Source organism: Leopardus geoffroyi, chromosome D4 (genome assembly GCF_018350155.1).
Source record: "Leopardus geoffroyi isolate Oge1 chromosome D4, O.geoffroyi_Oge1_pat1.0, whole genome shotgun sequence".
Taxonomy (NCBI): Eukaryota; Metazoa; Chordata; class Mammalia; order Carnivora; family Felidae; genus Leopardus; species Leopardus geoffroyi.
Genome location: NC_059342.1, coordinates 21,370,583 through 21,386,608, shown reverse-complemented (window position 1 = coordinate 21,386,608; position 16,026 = coordinate 21,370,583). Strand labels below are relative to the sequence as shown.

Genomic DNA, 16,026 nt, shown 5'->3' with positions numbered 1-16,026 from the left:
TAAACATCCTACAATGTACAGGACAGCCCCCCAATCACAATGGATTATCTGAGCCAAAATGTCACTAGTGCCCAGGTTGCTCAACCTTGATCTAGATCACTTGAGGGCAGAAATCATGGCTTATTCATCATCGTATCTCCAGAATAGTGTCTGATAAATCCTTGGTAAAAGAATGGAAGAACATCAAAGGCAGTTCTCTAATGAATATCATCATTTAGGGAGTGGGGGAAAGAGCATCCACTTCCTCATCTGAGTTTTGTCGTTCACAAGTTGCTTCTCCCATCCAATCCATTACCTGTTCATGTCCCTGAGGATTCTCTCCTTGGCCATTTTCTCTCGTCCTATTCTCTTTGGGGTCTTCTCTTGCCCGTAGATTTCCTAAATAATCTCTTACATTTGCACAACTCTCTCCTAATTATATGTTAAAAGACCACAGAATTTTGTTTTCAGCTCAGACGTATCGCCAGGCCTCCAGAATTGCCTACTAACGTGTGGATGCTAACAGACACCTTCCCCACACCAAACTTGCCCCCCACACACCATATGTGAGCAGAGGGCACCCAAATTCCATCTCCTTCCCAATCTGCTATTTCAGCAAATGAATAACTGAAAACCCTGTTACTCAGATCAGGCAGCTGGACTTCTCTCTGGCTCTCAGCCATGAGCTGTGAATTCCACTTCTTGAGTATGCTAAATAGGTGGTGAATTTACACCCTGCTCTCCAACTTTACTCCTAGAAACACACCTCAGACCTGGATATTTTTTGCTATCACTTAGTCAGCCTTCTTGTCTATAGTTTTACCTCTTCTAGTCTTTTTATATAGGCACCTGCTTGATGTTTCTATAACGCATCTCTTGTCATATCCCTTTCCGTGTTAAATCCCGAGACTTCTCTCTCTGGATAAAATTCAAACTTTCTTGCTCTAAAATGCAAGGGGACTTATGATGTTGCCTCTGCCTATTTTTCAGTCCGCCTTCATAACCTTTTCCTTCTTTGCTCTAAGTGTCTTCTTCCAATTCCTCCTTGCACATGCTGTTCCCGCTGTCTGAAATGATGTTCCCCTCACATTCACCTGGCTGTTGGAGAAGGGTAGACATTCCTCCTTACTATTTGTGATGATCATTTTTATGTGTTAAATTGATCAGACCGGTATTACCTAGTTATCCAAACACTAATCTAGGTATTGCCATGAAAATATTTTGTAGATGTCATTAACATGCTCGAAGTGGATCATGTTAAATTTAAGTAAAGATTATCCTAGAAAAATCATAGTGATCCTCATCCAAGCAGTTGGAAGGCCTTAAGAGCAGAACTGAGGTTTACCTGAGGAAGAAAAATATTCGCCCTGGAACTACAGCATCAGTTCTTGCCCGGATTTTCCAACCGGTCCTTCCTGATGGCCCGCACTATGGATTTCAGACTTGCTTGGCCAGTCCCCGCAATCACACAAGGCAGCTCCTTGCAATAAACACCATTTTACGCACGCCCTCACACACGTACATCCTACTGTTTCGGGTCCTCTGTTGGAAGTCTGATATGCTAGCCATGCCTGTCAACCTGGCATTCTGCACAAAGGAGGAAGTCTTACAGGAAACACTTAGTGCCCCCCTCTTTTGCCTCCCCTCTGTCTTCTTTCTCTAACTTCCTCTTCCCCATAGGAGAAGTAATGTCCAACCCAAATAGAGCCTGGTATTCAATGGCTCATGTTTTACCAATAGTGGAATCACTCTGTCTTGTTATTTGAAAAAAAGACCACACCCTCTTTCAAACCCCATGCCTTGGCCCCATGCCTTGTGGTCCCACAACCTGTCTTTTACAGCAAGCTTCTAGTCCTTGCCTATGCAGCTGTTTGGGTCAGAGGGTCAAATATTCATTTCCCCACATTAAGTCGTAACCAGAATTGCCATGTTCTGTAGTCTGAATGTTTGACCCCACAAAATCCATATGTTGAAATCCCGATCCCGAAGGGGATGGTATCAGGAGGTGGGGCCTTTGGGAGCTGATTAGGTCACGACGAGAGAGCCCTTATGATTGGGATTAGGGCCCCTAGAAGAGAGACCCAAGAGAACTAGCTCATCCCTTCCGCCATGTGAGGGGATAGCAAGAAAACAGCTGTCAGTGAGGAAGCAGGCTCTCACCAGACACCCAGTCTTCCAGCACCTTGATCTTGGACTTCCCAGCCTCCGGAACTGTCAGAAACCAATGTCTGTTGTTTATAAGCTTGCCAAAGGTAATTCACTGTAGCGGCCCCTGCAAACTCAGACAGAAGTTGGTACCAAGAGTGAGATGCTGCTGTAACAAATACCTAAAAGTGCAGAAGTGATTTTGGAGCTAGGCAAGGGGTAGAGCCTGGAGGATTTTGGGGTGCATGCTACAGAAAGCCTACACTGCTGTTAAGGATAATTCTGTGAACTGCAAGAAAGGAATGTTTACTGTTTATAAGCCATTCAGTCCATCTCTCATAAGTTGCCATAGTCCCAGTGGGCTAAGACACCATGCCTCTGAAGCAGAAGGTGGGCCATCAATTTCCTATTTCATTTCTCACAGGCTCTGGAGAAGCACTCACTTCTTTCTTGTTCCATCTGTTATGGTGAACGAGATGCAAGCCACACCCTCCTCCCTCCATCCACCTCCTCTGCTTCCTTACCGGGTGGAGAGCTAAGGCGGGTCTGGGAAGGCAAGGCCAAGGAGTCTGGACTTGGTAATCACAGGACCTAGCAGTTGAATATCATCTGAATCTGCCAGGTATCCTCAGCCAGGCAGCCACATGAGGAATCAGCACTAAGGGAGACTCACTGTTGATTTGGAACCTCAGAATGAATGAGTAGGGATGTGATCAAGAGCCAAGATGGAGATTTCTCATCTGGCATCAGTAAGATCTTTTCACTTCTCCAGGAGTTCAGGGGCTCACAGAGTCTTTGACAGACCCAAGGTCCTAGAAAGAGTAGGGATTTTCACTGATCTTAGGAGGATGTCTTCAAAAGGGTCTGGGAATATGTGCGGAGGTTTGAATGCACGGCAGTTTGGGAGGGCGGGGCATAGGAGCCACAAAAGATATTTACTTGGTTTCTCCCATTGGCCTGCAGCTGTGAACTGGATGCACCAGGAAGTGGGTGCTTAACAAGGGATCTTGTGCCGCCTCTTCAGTAGTTAAATTTATTCAAGGCGTGGGGAATTAAGGGGGAGAACATGAGAAAAGGGAAAGATTTGGGGTCATTATATCTCAGGGACCACTCAGGCACGGGTTTGGGGGATTCTGACAGCCCCACACAGAGCTGAAGGAACCCAGAGCTACTGTAGGTTTTGGGGGGGAAGCACACAGCAGACAAAGGTCTTTGCTTCTCCTCGGGATTCTGAGGAAGAAAGTTCCAACAGTAGTAGCTCAGACGAGAAGCTTTGGCCTTATGTAAGGCATATGGCAGTATGTTGAAGTTCATGATGGAACATTTTCCCAATTGAGTTTAAGTGAACATGTTGTATACTCCAGACAGCTGGCATAGAGTAACTGGCGTTCTGGCAAATCTAGAGGCAAGATGAATTTTTTCCTTCCTACTTTTTCTCTGTGTTACTTCCTCCACCAACTCTCAGCTTCAATCCATTGCTGGCTCAAGACAGAGGAGAACATAGCTTCTATTTGTGAAATGCTCTCACTGGGGATCAGACACCATTCATCTCTGTATGGGCCCGGTGCGCTGATCAATCATCTTGAGAATCGGGTTGACTTGATTCTTTAGAGACGTGGGACGCATAAGAGTTCTGAGGTTGGATGAATCCACTCTTAGCATCGGGTAATCACTGTGGCAGCCCAGGAAGATGGCCCCACCTGCAGCAGTTGGGTGAGACTCTCCAACTCTGAGCAGAATGGGAAATGTGGGAAGAAGGTATTTTAGAGTTAAGTGTCTTTGGTTTACAAGAAAAAAGGAATTTGCACTTTTATTTCACTTCTAAACTCTAATTTCTTCCAGGACTTTAGCTGTGAAAGAAGTCATCCATTGTTCATATTTAGGGAATCAGTATTGTGCTAATTTGAATCTAGTCCAGAATCCCTGGTGAGCTATTCTGGCTAATGGGCTTGGTACAGTTTGAGATAAGAACTGAGTCTAAAATTCAACTCGGCCTTTGAAATGATGTCCTTATAGGACCGTCCCGTATCCTCCTGGCGTAAAAGCTGAACTGCCCAGCTCCCTTATGGCAAGAATGGGTTCTCCGTGTCCTGTGGGGTATTGGGAGTGGCACAAAAGGGACATGGCTGCTTTGACACTCTTCTGGCCCCTTCTCTCCAGGGACAGCCTCATCCTTCGTCCAAAGGTTTGAGAAGGAACAGAAAGCTGAGGAGAATTCAGGAATTCCTTGCCACCTCTTCCTCTGTTCAAGCCTCAGGCAAAGAGGAGGGAGGTGCTCTGTTTCTCCAGGTGGGAGAGCGCTGGCAAAGGAGACTCTGTTGCCTTCTCCACTCCTGTCTTTATCCACTGGCCCTTCAGGGAGGGAGGGGACGCGGCCAGTCTTACGAGGGGAACTTGAGATCCTCAGCCTCACTGCCCTAGCAGGTGCAGTTACTCGGCTCACCCTACCTCTTCCAGCGACCCCAGCGGGGTGGGTGGTGGGAAAGGCTAGGAGAGTCCCGTGCTCCCAGGAGGAATGTCGTTTCACTGACACTGTCTACAACCGTCAGCATGTGATGATAATAAAAAGCAGAGGGCTTTGGGTTGGTCGGTCTTGATATTGTCTACAGAGAATGCACCACTAATTGGATGGATCGCCAACGTGGATCACTCCCAGCACCCTATCTTTATAGGCTATCAGGGAAGGGTCCCCTGGGCTTCCCTCACTTACACCAAACCAGAGAGCTAGCTACTCTCTAGCTGACACCATCCCTCCTGTGTATCCGGGAAGGGCTTCCTCATATCCTACCTGCTTCTTATCTGCCCCTTCGACCCCATTTTCCTCAAAACGGCTGGAGCAAGATGTTAAAAGTCACTACCCCCTCCCATAATTTCTCATCAGACTTAGAATTAAACCCAGCCTCTTACCCCCAGCCCTCAAAGCCCTGTCCTCCTGGCCCTTGCCGGGTTCTCGAACCCTAGGTCCTCCTTACTGCCTCCCGGTCACGAAGCTTCAGCCACACTGGCTGTCTTGGTGTGCTCAGGCAGATGTCACAAAACACCACAGACTGGGTGGCTTAGACAACAGACATTTATTTTCTCACAGTTCTGGGGGCTGGACGACCAAGATCACAGTGGCAGAAGGTTTCTTCTAAGGCTTCTCTCTTTGGTTGATAGACAGCTGCCTTCTGGCTGTGTCCGCATATCCTCCCATAGCCTTGCCTTTTAACACCTTGCTCCAGCTGTTTTGAGGAGAATGGAATCAAAGGGGCAGATAGGAAGCAAGAAGGACATGAGGAAGCCTTCCTGGACCCCCAGAATGGATGGTGTCAGCTAGAGAGTAGAGATGGGGGTTCAGAGAGGTAAGCAGCTTTGGGATATGTTTGGTGGAAGTGATGCCCTCATTAATGCTAATTACTTCTTTCACGACCCTGTCTCCAAACACAGTCACATTGGAGGTTAGGGCTTCCACATTTGAATTTTGGGAGGACGCAGTTCGTGCTATAACACTGGTCCTCCTGCCTGCCCCAGGACCTTTGCCCATGCTGTGCTCTCGGTTTGGAGGGCCCTTGCCAGTTCTTTGATTAGCCACGTCTTTTTTTTTTTTTTTTTTTGTCATCCAATGTTCAGCTAAAATGTCTTTTCTTCAGAAAGACTCTCTGGCATCTTATCTAAATGGCCCTTCAGTCACTCGCTATCCCTTTACCCATTTTGGTTCTGCCCCAGGCCTCGTCACTTCCTGCTATACATCATACATCTGATCGTGCCCCTGCTTGTTGTCGCCTTTGCCCATTAGAATAAAAACTCTGTGAGAGTAGAGGCCTTGCCTGTCACGTCCACTGCTAGTCACCCTGTGTCCCCCACTGTGTTCCCAGTGGCATATAATAGATGCCAAATAAACATTTATTGAATGAATGCAACAGAATGCCCATACTGTTAAACCAGTAAATCAGTCCAGTATAAGGTAAGTCGGACAGCTTTCCACACTGAAAAATAAACTATAATTAGTGCCTAAAGATCTTCCTCTAATCAAATGAGCAGAGCATAACTCAAGGCCAAGTGACAGGGCACCGAGAGTAAAAACACCAGCAAAGCTATCGCTAACGCTCCTGCCAAAACAAGTGATGATCGCTCACACCATCAAAAGTGTGTGCCCATGGTGGCTCCCCGCCCTCTCACAAATGACCTGTGGGATCAAATGTAGGAGTATTTATCAACTTTACAGGGAAAATGCTATCTGGTTTTAATTTTCAGTTAGTGAAGGAGTGAGACTGAGTAACTGTTCATTTGCTCACTAACCAATTGTATTTCTTTTCCTGTCTGACATGTGTTCCTTTATTAGTTTTAGATTTTTTATTCACCTTTTACTTATTGATTCATAAGAATACTTTGAGCCTAAAATAAAACATGTTATTTACCGAGCTTAAAGAAATGCATGTATTCTTTGACCCAGGAATTACGCTTCTAGGAATTTCACCCATAAACAGATTTGCCTTACCGCACAAAAATAATGCTTAAGGACATTAACGGCACTTTTGTTGTAATAGTCTCAAATGAAAGCCATTTAAATGTTAATAGGGATAGGTTATATAAATTATTCCATAAGGATACACAGAACACTGAACAGCTGAACGAAAGACTATAGTACATTTTCAGGTCCAAAATCCATTCAATTTGAAGCAAACTGGCAAAACAGTATTTATAGGCTGATTCCATTTGTGTCTTTTGAAACAATGTTTTCTAAGCCTGGAGAAGAAATGGTTAACAGCAGTTAGTAGTAATAGTAACACAAAGGGAAGTGGGTAAGAAAGGGATTGACATTCCACTTTAAAGGCAAGTCCTGGGGGCGCCTGGCTGGCTCAGTGGATTAAGCGTCCAGCTCCAACTTCGGCTCAGGTCATGATCTCACCATGCATGGGTTCGAGCTCTGCCTGGGGCTCCCCACTCTGAGCACAGAGCCCGGTTCAGATCCTCTGTCTCCCTCTCTCTCTCTGCCCCTCCCCCCACTCCTACTCTCATAAATAAATAGATAGATAGATAGATAGATAGATAGATAGACAAACGTAAGTCCTCCTCACTGGTTCAAGGGTTTTCCGGTTGTCATCATATGTTTGCTTTCGTTTTGCTTTGTTTTATTTCTTAGTTCAGGCCTTGGAGAAGCAAATCATTCTCTTGACCCTGCAGCTCTCCCCAGATACTCCAAGTCGCCGGCAGCTGTCCAGAGATTTCCTGCATTATCCACTTCCTTGAAAAGCCCACATTCTTCTTTAAATTCTTCTAGAATCAATCTTGAGTCATCAAGAGGAATTATTCCTGCATGAGTCCCTTCCCCTGCTACACATTAAGCCTAGCTGTGAGGGGAGACTGCATTTTCTAATGGGGCTTGTCACTCTGCATACGATATTATGCCACTTAAAGGGACGTTACAAGAATTCTAACCGCATTCGAGCATTTCTACGCAGAGCAATGGCTTACAGTGTGAAAACAGAGCATGTACAGCCCAGAGACCCTGGAATTCTTGCCAGACTTGAAGAGGTTTCCACTGGAGCTAGCTGTTCTGAAAGTATTTGGCATCTGAAACAACTGCTTTTTCGGTAGTTCCCATGTCTGCGTTCCAGGTGTGCATCCCCAGAAAAGTATACGCTATTTCATCCTAGGCACGTGGCTCACACCCAGGACCTATGCTCGAGCCACCAATCCACACTGGTTCCTAAGAGCATCTGTTCACCGGTATGCAAAAAATGTCTCCTTGTATGTGAGCCACGTCAGGAAGAACGGATGGGGCACTGACATGAAATGAAGTGGCAACTCTTGCTGGAAATAATAGCAATGAATACACTTAAGGGATATTTCCTGGACCTCACAAAACTGGAGGGATAAAAGCATAAAAATTCAGATTATTTGGGGGGCTCCAGGGTGGTTCAGTCTGTCAAGCATCTATCTCTTGGTTTCAGTTCAGGCCACGATCTCCTGGCTCGTGAGCTCGAGCCCTGCATCAGGCTCCATGCTGACAGCATGGAGCCTGCTTGGGATTCTCTCTCCCTCTCTCTCTGCCCCTCCCCTGCTCACTCTCTCTGTCTCTCTCACTCAAAATAAATAAATAAACTTAATTGTTTTTTTAATTTCCAATTATTTTTATCTTTTCCTTTTTCACTTCCAAGATTTAAAGAAGACAAGAATAAATACGTAGAACTTTTACGAACCCGAGACTTCTGAATTGGGCATGTGTTAGGGCGTTGAACTTACAGTAGTAGCCTTGACTCATCTACTCGCCACCATTTTCCAATAGCTATTTCCAAATCTACTCCGATGGGAGAGCCGTCCACACAGTCAGCCAAAGAAGATCATGCTTCCCTGGCCTCCCACCTCTCCTAGATTTCCAGACCCCAAGGGTGAGCCTGCCCATCTCTGGCCTCACACGGCCGTCGGCAAGAGTGAAGAAGGCCTCAGAACACTCCTGGCAAGTCCACCACAGTTCACTGCCCCGCAATGCTCCCAGCCTTGTTGAGGACACACAGGCAAACCTCACTTAGCCCTGTTCTCTGGTGGGTGCCAGGCCCCACAAGATGCTTAGAACTTTCCGTCATCTTTCATCTCCGTGGACTCTTGTCCTCAACCATCTCTGTATTTTCCCATCTTCTCTTTCACTCTACGACCCCGCTCAAATTCCCAAAACCCTTCCACACTGCCTTCTGGAATTTGGGTTTAACCACCAAATTCTGGACTCTCCTCTCAGGGCACAACTTGCTTTTCACTCAGCCCTCTGAAGTGACGGCCACTGTGTCCTTCAAGACCTCTTGCAACACCAGGCCTGGGGGTGGGGGGTGGGTATCCTTCCTGTTTCATACAGCCTCCCTCCCAACACACGAACAACGGCAAATCCTCATCTTGGAACATCATGTCATTAGTCTTTATCACTCTATATTCCAATCTGTTACAGTTACTAACAGACCCCCCCCCTCCTAATCCTTTGCAGATTTTAGCTCTTGGCTTACTGCTACTTCTCCAGCACACGTGATGACTTCAGTACGCATATATATAAAATCTTTCCAATGTCCTAGACTCTCAGTTTCCTGATGCCCTCTCCTCCAACTCTCACATCCTCCACTCTGCCTCAAGCAGTCACTTCAAAGGTCATACCTAGACTTACTGCCAGCAATTAGAACTCCTCTGTAATTGTAATTTCAAGCATTCTCTCTTTCCAGCTCACTCTGATATCCCAACTCTAAGAAGCTTTGGCCCCACTGGGACTTACTAGCAATTGATCATATATTTTCATGGTCGCTTGGTTTTCCGCTTAGCCTAGGTTGTGAGACTCCACCATTATATTACACCTTGGCAAATATTCTTCACAATCTTGTTTCACTGTTCTCACCTGGAAAAAACCCCCAAGCAAGGTTAAATCTAATCATTCATCTCTGTGCACCTACAGACATGGTCAGGGCTGGAGAGAGACACCTGACTCCCTGACCGATCTCATTTTCAACTCCTGAACAGTGTCTTCAAGGAGGTTCTTTGTTCTTCCCATCAACATACATTTCTAGAAATCCATCAGTCTCCTGTTTACCCTGAACTTGCTCCCGAGTTTGAGATTACCACAGAATCACCTAGAAGATACATGAAAACTCAGATTGCTGGGCCTCCCTCCCCAGATTTCTGAATCAGTCGGTTTGGGGCAGGGCTTGAGTAACTGTATCTCTCAGGTGGTGCTGATGTTCCAGGTCTGGACCACACACAGAGAACAACGTGCCCTGGATGACTTTTTCATGACTTTTTCTTTCTCCTCAAACCTCCAATACATATTGCCCATCCTTACTCTCATTTGATGGCTTTACTTAACATACACCACACACACACACACACACACACACACACACACACACACACATACAATCTAAAAACAACTTCCAAGGCTCCCAGCACCCAATCTCCTTGTGACCCGGAGCAGTGCCCATCTGTTCTTTGCTCCCTCCTGCTATGATAGATGAACTATTTAGGCTTCTCTCTATAGCCAGCCCTCCACATGAATAATGGACTCTATCTCCCCTCTTACTCCATCCTAACTTGTGGAACTACCCTTTCTCCTAACCTTCTCCCTGTATCATGAACTTCTCCCTTGCCTCCCATGCCCACCAGTGTCAAGCACTTGAAGAGAACCCCCTCATGACCCCACATTTCCTTCTATCACCCTTTTACAACAACATTCCATGAAAACCTGGTGTCTTCAGTTTTCCTCAGACTCACCAGGCACAGTACCTACATACCACACAGCCTTTGACTTGCTGTTGTCTCTACCTGGCAGATTCTACAAGACCAATTTGACCATCTCCTTCATGGTCTTGGTCAAATGTCATCCTCCCAGTATTTTCTCTCCCCCAAGCCCCACCCCTCTGTCCCTCACGGACCACTTGTCCTTACCCTTCTTCTCTCCTGTATTGCTTGGGATCTGAAATTCCATCTTGGTTGGATTCGGGTAATAATGGACATTAGGCAAAACTAACCTCTTTCACACGGAACACTGAGCTCTCTTTGACTGCATCTAAATTGTCAAGGCCTTCCTAAATAAAATACGTTTCTGCTTTTCCTTCGCTCTCTGTTTCTACTCTGTGCGATCAGTTTTAACACCAATTGGCCACTTTATAACTTTGTCCTGAATATTTAAGTGCCGTTGGATTATGGGGACTAGTAGGCTTCCCCAGAGGCCACTTCAAATGTAGCTTAATTCGTACTGGTCCATGTGGCTATGTTAATCTAAAACCCAGATATATGAGACCTGCCTCATCTTCCTTTCTGTTCACTTACTTTTCCCTATGTTAAATCATATTTGGATAAGCTAGACAACAAGAAGGAAAAACAAAAAAAAGACTGTGGCATATCCTACCCTAAAGGGATCACCACATCAGTGGCGTTAGAGGAATTCCCACATCATTCAAGAGGTACTCCAGTGCTCTTAAGAAACCCGGCACGGGCTGCAAGGAAGCTCACTGGCACATCACATCACCTGCAACACGGTGAATCAGACAGGAATGAATCTAGCTGAATCCATATGCCGTGTGGTCCCTGGGAAAGAAACTAATCAGTCAAAGTGACATGACTGATGGATTAACTTTAGGAATGAAGGACATGGCAATTTGTCCTCTGCACAGGGCCCAAATAAAGGGGAGGTCATACAAAAGCCGCAGCAATTAAAGAATGAAAGAATCACAATGTAAATATTTGCGGAATTTCCCTATAACTCAAACTCCACCGCTTTGGCTTGTGGGGATAGTTTCTCTGTAAAAAGAAAAAAGGAATTCTCTGTGTAAAGGATTAAAAAGCCAGTGGATTTTAAATACCCTGGTTTCTCTACTTAAGAGATCAAATAAATAAATAAATAAATAGGACGTGCGGACACTTTAAGTGCTGTGTGTGTCCCCAGGTGGAAAGATCAGCCTTGGTTAAATCATTATATACTCCATCATTCATGTGTCATGTCATGGAAGGCGTCATGGGGAGAAAAAGAAATGTGCCCCTCCCCTCGTGCTGGCCGAGGGGACATAAATCGGTATTCAGGACTGAAATGACGAACTCTTCGGGTTAGAAGCCTGCAGGTTCACAGAAGTTGCCCTTTCAGTTGGTTCTCTCGCGTTAAAATAAAACAAACCAAACGGAAGCATACATTTTAAAGGAGAGGATGAAAAACATGTGAAGGTGATTTGATGGGGAAGACAAAAATCCCACCCCTGGCCCTGCTTGGAAATATTCTGCCATGGAAGCTGTGTCTTTGTCCAAGGCCACTGTTTTCCCGGCCCCTCCTTTCCGGGATCACGTGTTTCCCCGGCAGATATGAAAATGACCTGATACTCCCAAGGTAGCAAACATTCCACTGAGTTTCTGTTGCAGGCGCCTAGAAGAAATTTCCTGTTCCATTATTGTACCAAATGAGTGTTGGGCTAATCAGGGCCTCCTGGGGAGGAATGACGAATAAAGAGTACCCATCTCCTCGAGTGAGGCTCTGAGCTACTTCCAAATGCATTTATAGCCTTAATATAACTCAGGAGACTTCACCACCCACGTGGGAAACCAAACCCTTCTAATGGAGTATTTGCTGAGTTCGTCATGGAGCAAAGGAGGACCATTTCTGATAAGCATATTCTTCTATCTGTTGTGTTCATTAGAGGTGCCGATGAGAGGTTTCAAAGTCATTTTTGTTGTTGTTGTTTTGTTTTATCGTTGCTTGGGATAAGACATATAACTTTTATCATGAGCAAGATGACCGTCAGGAGACACACGATTCCTGTCTGGTGCTGCCCAGGTGTTCGGTGAGGAGGAAGAAAAACATGGGGCATGCCCCCTGACCTTGCCACCAATACTTGGTGTGGGTCTTCCCCATTCCCCATTAAAGCCCCATTTAAAGAAGGCTTTAAAACCCCACCCACTTTGGGGCGCCTGGGTGGCTCAGTCAGATAAACATCTGACTTCGGCTCAGGTCATGATCTCACGGTTCGTGGGTTCAAGCCCCAAGCCCCGGGTCGGGCTCTGTGCTGACAGCTCAGAGCCTGGAGACTGCTTGGGATTCTGTGCCTCCCTCCCTCTCTCTCTGTCCCTCCCCTGCTCACACTCGATCTCTCTCTGTCTCTCAAGAATAAATACACATCAATAAAAAAAAAATTTTAAACTCCACCCATTTCGTGACCCTCACTTTTACCTCTTCGTGTGTCTTCAACATGCACCTCGCCCAGAGAAAAAGTATCAGGCTCCTCATTTTCTCATAGGCAGATATTCTCAGTCCTTTTGTTTTGGTGAGAAGCTTGCCGATACTGCACTGAGAATCCCTGGGCCCCCACCTGCCTCTTCTTCTCCCAAGGGATAAGAAAGCTGTTATCACTTCCATGCTAATAATAGCAAATTTAGCACAATTGCCTTCTGATCTTTCAAACCACTACAATATTTAGAAGAGGAAAAAAAAAAAAGAAAAAGAAAAAACCTTGGCTCCAGAGGGAAGAGAAAGATTGTAGTTGATCAGACCTGCAAACAATTGTCTAACATTTGTATGTAGCAAGTAATCATGCTTTTGCTTTCTGTAATTAAAAGAAAAAAACTATTGCCCTCTCACTTTTGTCCTATTATTTTTGGAGAAACTGAGGCATCAACATTATACTTAAAAAACCTTCCGCATTTCCTGCCTGTCCCACCACCTGCTCTTTAACGTATTTCTGCCTTGGACATCAGCTCCCACCTGGGAAATGCTGCTATAAAGAAGAAGCTAGATTTATAGAAACATCATGTAATGCCTAAGCAATTTGCTGGAAAAGAAGATGTAAATTTTAAGTGTATCTATGGTTCACATTCCAAGTAAGTGCAGCTCCCTGGGTCATACAAATTCTGTGTCCACCAGCATTAAAAATTAATATCATATGGGGCACCTGGCTGGCTCATCGGTTAAGCATCCGACTTCAGCTCAGGTCATGATGTCACAGTTTGAGAGTTCGTGCCCCACGTCGGGCTCTGTCCTGACAGCTCAGAGCCTGGAGCCTGCTTCGGATTCTGTGTCTCCCTCTCTGTTCCCCTCCCCTGCTTGTGCTCTATCTCTCTCTCTTTCTCTCTCTCAAAAATAAATAAATGTTTTTAAAAAATTTTTTAATAAAAAAAATTAATATCATATGAAAATATAATCACGACACTATTTGGCATCTAGATAATACTTTGCATCTTAAGAACTCAACATCCCTGTAAATAGGTGACCTTAGTTCACCTTCCTTATAGTCTTGGAAGCTAGAAAAGGCATAGTATGCTAATATGATCCCTGTTTTATGAAGGGAAAAAAAGGAATCTAAAAAACTCAAGCAGCCTCCATATATAGGATGGAATTGGAGCCCAAAGTTAAAATGCTGCATGGGAAACTCACTGAACTAAAACACCTCCATCATTTATTACGTTTGAGAGTTTGCAAAGGACCTTCAAGTGGTGCTGGCACATATACCTGCAAAATGCTCTCAACCCTCCAGATGAGCACATTTGCAACTGCCGTTTTCTGACCCAAACAAGGAGCAGCTGAACCAAATGAATTAGCGTCTACGTGTTCCGATTAGCTGGCCTCAGCGCTGCTCCCACGGGGACATCCCGGGATGTCCCTTGGACTGGCTGGGGAGGTGGGGACAGGGAGAGATGGAGAGAACCCTTAAGCACTAAGGGGAAAACCCAAGTGCGCCGAATATTCACCTTCCCTCCTTTTGCTTCTCAAACGTTATTGTAGATGAAATTAAGCCAGAGTGCAGTATGCATGGACCCAAATCCTTTCTTTTCTTTTTTTTTTTTTTTTGTCTCCGGTTCGGAAGCGCCAGACAGGCGAGCTGTGCTTTTAAGAAGCACCCCAGGTTTTAAGAAGCAAGGCAGGTGTGCAGCCATTTCCATTCCGGCTGCAAGCCCTTTTGCAAAAAGGAGCCCTTTGCAAGAAGCATTTCTCTCCTGTCCTTATAAATCAAATAAAGAAAAATAAAAATTTCTGCCAGGCCATATGCCTCTGTTCCTATCCTTCAGTGGGCCTAAAATAAAAAAGATTACCCTCTCTGTTCTTTCTCTTATCCCTTTACTAGGGGGAAAAAAATAAATAAAAATAAAAAATAAAAATAAAAGAGCTAGAGAAAGAGAGAAAAATCAAACAACTGTCTAAACCAATCAATCCAACATTTCCAAAGGCTTTTGACCTGTGGCAATGTCAATCCCGTCTTTTTTTTTCCTCCTTTCTTTCTTTGAATCGATATAACCTATGATTCCGATCGCTCCCATATGTCAGCGCCTGCTGAAGGCACATTTTATTGTTCATAAAGCCCCGGACGATAATGAAAAATAAGCAAGAAAACGATAAATTCATCAAAGTTGCGAGAATATTCGAGGAAAAAAGGAATTTCCCGAGGTAACTGTCCTTGACCTGGCTCTTTAATCGAGTGAGATTTCATCACTTTATCTAATATCATGCTTCATGCTTCAGGCCTCCAGCAATTCTATTTTAGTGTGGTCTAATGGGCAGCTGACACATCCACTCAGCCCCAGACTGCATAATATGTGCTGACATACTGTGTGGTGAGCAGCCTTGCCCGGGCTGTTTATTTGGGCCTCCGGAGGAAACAAACCAACCAACCAACAAGCAAGCAAAAAATGTCATCAGGAAAGGGTGCTTCCTCCCCCTTTCAGGCTCACCTTTCCGGGTCTCGGTGGACTTCACCTGTGAAGAGGTCCGGGAGCCCTTGCCGGAGGGCAGGCTCTGATTTGGGGCTGCCTGGGTCTGCCTGTAGGTGAGAAGCCAGCAAAGGCTGGTTATGGTTGTCTGAAACCTGAATCTGGACGGTGTAATGAGGAGTGTCATTCTAACCGCTTTGCAGGCGGCTCTTCTCAGAACCCCTGATTCAATTTGATATTCTGAGGTTAACGTACTGTATTGCGCCCGAAAATAGGAATGCACACGGAAGGCTTTTAGACTTACTCAGTTCAGTAAGCATGGCAAAGCCATCAACAGCTATTTGTACACGTGGGCATGGTGGGGCTCACTTCGATGTTCTGATTAATGCTCGCTCCCCGCCCCCCCGCCCCCGCCACCACCCCCCAGTCGGACTTCAGAGTAGAAACCCCCTTGTTTTGTTCTTTTTAAAGTCAGCTTTTGACATAACAGCTGAGAATATTTTCGTAGATGTCGTAACACCAACACCAACAGGCACGCAGGGAAACGCCACAATCTTTGTAGATTTCCAACGTAGGCAAACTTCAAACTTTTCTAAAAAGCAGGAGGACACAGCAGGGACATGATAACTCTCTGAAATATGTGACCCTGGACTGAATTCAATACTGGAGACTGAAAAATGCCATCGAGAATATTATTAGAACAACTGACAAAACATGCACCGTGGATTACAGGGAAGGACTGTGGCAAAGTCGCATTTTCTGGAT

At 45.4% G+C, this 16,026-nt stretch overlaps 1 long non-coding RNA gene across 2 annotated transcripts in view; it reads right to left on the bottom strand.

The window, feature by feature from the left end:
- Positions 1 to 15,651, bottom strand: part of LOC123592796 — a 30,835-nt gene extending 15,184 nt beyond the window's left edge. The window contains exons 1-3 of one of the 2 annotated variants that reach the window (XR_006709940.1): positions 15,566 to 15,651; positions 15,283 to 15,371; positions 7,709 to 7,971 (exon numbers count right to left, since the gene is read on the bottom strand). This is a non-coding gene — a long non-coding RNA (uncharacterized LOC123592796). Of the gene's footprint in view, positions 1 to 7,708; positions 7,972 to 15,282; positions 15,372 to 15,565 lie in introns of those variants that run through there. The other variant, XR_006709941.1, reaches the window with a different exon arrangement.
- Between the last annotated feature and the right edge of the window lie 375 nt (positions 15,652 to 16,026).